The 4,006-nt window shown below is 40.5% G+C and overlaps 1 protein-coding gene across 2 annotated transcripts in view; it reads right to left on the reverse strand.

Moving 5' to 3' along the window:
- Positions 1 to 4,006, reverse strand: part of RAF1 (Raf-1 proto-oncogene, serine/threonine kinase) — a 116,046-nt gene that overhangs the window by 36,874 nt on the left and 75,166 nt on the right. The gene's annotated exons all lie outside the window — the stretch shown is intronic.

Consider the following 4,006-nt stretch of genomic DNA (forward strand, 5'->3'; position numbering starts at 1 on the left):
AAAGAAAGATTTAGCAAGGGACCAGGCACAGTGGCTCACGCCTGTAATCGCAGCACTTTGGGAGGCCGAGAGGCCAGTGCATCACTTAAGGCCAGGAGTTTCAGATCAGCCTGGCTAACATGGTAAAATGCCATCACTACTTAAAATACAAAAATTAGCCAGGCATGGTGGTGGGTGCCTGTCATCCCAGCTACTGGGGAGGCTGAGGCAGGAGAATCACTTGAACCCAGGAGGTGGAGGTTGCACAGCTTGGGGGACAAGAGCGAGACTCCACCTCCAAAAAAAAAAAAAAAGGGCCAAACTGGAACATGAGCCCAGGTCTCAAGACTAGTCTATTACTTTTTCAATTACATTTCTCTTCTTCCTGAGCAACTATCCTTGAGTGTGAGGAACACATTAGTACTGAGAAATACCTGCAAAAAAGTGTAAGCCAGAATTTATGACTTCATGGAAGAAAAACTATTATTTCTAGGATGTATTTTAGGCACTTTATAAATTATCTCATTTAATTTGTGTAAGAACCCCAAAGAGTTTCTTTTCTTTCTTTTTTTTTTTGGAGACAGAGTCCACTCTGTCACCAGGCAGTGGCGTGATCTCGGCTCACTGCAACCTCTGCCTCCCAGGTTCAAGCAATTCTGCTGCCTCAGCCTCCTGAGTAGCCAGGATTACAGGCATGCACCACCATGCCCAACTGATTTCTGTATTTTCAGTGGAGATGGGGTTGGCCATGTTGGCCTCGATGGTCTCTATCTCTTGACTCGTGATCTGCCCGCCTCGGCCTCCCAAATCACATCTGGGATTACAGGTGTGAGCCACTGCACCCGGCCAGATTTTTAATTCCTTCCTCTATCCACATTTTCTTTTTAATTAATTTATTTTCTGAGACAGGGTCTTGCTGTGTCGCCCAGGCTGGAGTGCAGTGAGATGATCACAGCTCACTGCAGCTTAGATTTTCCAGGCTCAAATGATCCTCCTACCTCAGCTTCCCAAGTAGCTGGGACCACATATGCACATCACCATGCCCAGCTAATTTTTAAAAACAGTTTTTTGTAGAGAAAGGCTCTCACTATGTTGCCCAGGCTGGTCTCGAACTCCTGAGCTCAGGCAATCCACTCTCCTTAACCTCCCAAAATACCGGGATTACAGGTTAAGCCACTGCAAACCCTTTGTTTTTTGGACAGAGAGGTCATGCTACTTGCCCAAGAACACCCCAGCAGTGGGTAAAATAACCAGATTCCATATGTTTAAATTTGAAGTATATGAATTTTCTACCATAACATTCAGAGTTCAGAGTTCAGAGTTCAGTTCATGGTCAGAAACCATGCAGAAGTAAGGGGGGTGGGGTTTCCTCCTTTAGAAAACTTTGAGGTTGATAAGGAATCCCATCTTTTCAAGCCTTCCTCCTTCAGAAACTTGTTTTATTATTAACAATAGCTACTATTTACTAGAAGCTTGCTATTATGAGGCAGGATACATAGCATACATTCCAATCATTATCCACATTACTTTCAGTGCTACTCTAGGTAGGAATTATATCCCCATTTAACAGTTGAGAAAATTCTCTCATACACAGCTTGTAAGCGGCAAACTAGGATTCTGAACTGGGCTGCACTGACTCCACAGCCCTTACCTTCCCATATATAACACTAACACTCAAATCATTTTAGTCACAGCTGAAATGACCTAGAATTAAGGACCACAGAATCCAAACCTTGTTTTCAACCAAAAGTTTCTAACTGAATATCCACTACGTGCTAAATCACATCACATGCCCAAATTAAGAGGGAGGTTAGATATTTAGTATTCTTAGATGACAGCTGAGAAAACCAAAGAGGTTTTGAGACAACTTAAGATCACAACATGGAGTTATTCTCATACAGTCTTGGTACATCCTTTTTGGAAAAGAATATGGAAATATCTATTAAAAGTTTGAAATGTTCTTAAAGAATAATCTAGTATTCTCCAGAAATCTATACTACAGAAGCCTAAGACAAGTGTATAAAAACATGTGTAAGCATATTCCTTGCAGCACTATTTATACCCTTGAAAAACGATGGTAAAAACCAAATACCTAACAATAGGGAATTAAATAAACCATGTTAATATCCAGGTGATAAATGAAGTAGATCCACATATACAGAGATGGGAAAAGATATCCAAGACAACAAAAAATGAACAAAATATATAGTTTGAACCTCTTTAATATTAATCTACAAAGAGGGAGGGAAATCTAGAAATAAATAAATGGATGGGGAACTCTAGAATTAAAGTGTTAACAGTGATCATTTCAGCAGGACTGTGAAGGGTTTTTATTTTCTACACTACTTATTTTTTGTTTTTATATTTTACTATTACACTATAAACTTCTATCAGCATATTTTATTTCTGTAAGAGGGGATGCCAGAGCAAGATCTCGCTGCCTCGTGCCTCTAGAACCTCAACCTGAGCCCTGACTCACTCCTACCTAACTCTATCCCCAGGTTACTGTGAGGTCCCTTTTTTGGAGTACATATAGCTCCTCTTTTTTCTAGATATTTGAGTTTTTTTCCAACTAAAAAGGAAAAGATGGAGGAGCTTAAGACCAGATAAGAGAGAAATAGATGAGGGAAGAGACAGAAGGAAGACTCATCTGAGCATCTTACTAGCCTGAAATGATATGGTTCCTAATGATCCATGTAACAGCCTGAACAAGCTTAAAATGCAACTCATTGTGTCACTTTCCAGTTTAAAACTCAGAATAAAATCTAAACTCCTTGACAAGGTGTCTAAAGGCCTTCTTTCAGAACATGCCAGACTTTGTGCCTCAAGACTTCCGAACTTTGTGCTTCTCTTCACCTGGAAGGCTGAAACCCCAAAAACAGGCAAGCTGGGTTTTTTCACATCTTGTCTCCACCCAAGAGACATCTCTTTAGAGAGGCTTTCCCTAACCACACTATCCAAAATTGCCCGCTCTCCTTCTGCCAATTAATACTGTTTCATTTTCTGCATGGTACTTACGTTAGATAGTTTTCAAGTTTTAGTACGTCTCCCTACCTTCCTTCTGCTCCATAAGGGCAGAACCCTGCCAATCTTGCTCAGTATCTGGAATACAAAGGCGTTCAAATGTTTACTAAATTAAGTGAAAAGCCAGAATAATGCTACAAAAAAAAGTAACGTTTTTAAATAGAAAAGACTTGTCAAAAACTATTAAATGTGAATCAAATCTCCATTTAGTGGTACGTCTTTAAAAAATACTTTGTCAGCCGTGCGCAGTTGTCCACACCTGTAATCCTGGCACTTGGGGAGGCCCAGATGGGAGGATTGCCTGAGGCCAGGAGTTCGAGACCAGCCTGGTCAACACAGCAAGACCCCATCTCTAAATTAAAAAATTTTTTTTAAATTAAAAAACAGTATTTTGTTTTCCAGCAAGATGAACTGTAATGAATTTTATTTTTTGTATAGATACATATTTCAATTGAGATGAGGTCTCACTATGTTGCCCAGGCTGGTCTTGAACTCCTAGGCTCAAGCAGTCCTGCCACACATGTGCCCCTACACCCAGTGTGCAACAGATTTTATTCTATATTCAACTGTGGGGGAAGACTGTATTGGAATCAATTCCAATTGATTGGTGAAGAACCCACTGACAAGACTAAAATGTAACCTCAGTCCAAGAACAGTAATTTTACATTGAATTCCAAGTCTTGCAAGCACTCAAAATATAGTGCCAGTACTTAGTAGAGAACACACTACAGTAACTTTTAATAAAAAGTGACAAAATAAAAATACACCTACTTTAATTCAAGTCCTAGATTATTTATCATTCATAGTATTTTACTTTCTGTCTCCATATCGAGACCACTTACAGCTTAAGAGGCAGGCTAAGGACCGGGCGCAATGGCTCACGTGGTCAGGAGATCGAAACCATCCTGGCTAACAGGGTGAAACCCCGTCTCTACTAAAAATACAAAAAATTATCCGGGTGTGGTGGTGGGCGCCTGTAGTTGCAGCTACTCGGGAGGCTGAG

Source organism: Mandrillus leucophaeus, unplaced genomic scaffold, assembly GCF_000951045.1.
Source record: "Mandrillus leucophaeus isolate KB7577 unplaced genomic scaffold, Mleu.le_1.0 Scaffold252, whole genome shotgun sequence".
NCBI classification, from domain to species: domain Eukaryota; kingdom Metazoa; phylum Chordata; class Mammalia; order Primates; family Cercopithecidae; genus Mandrillus; species Mandrillus leucophaeus.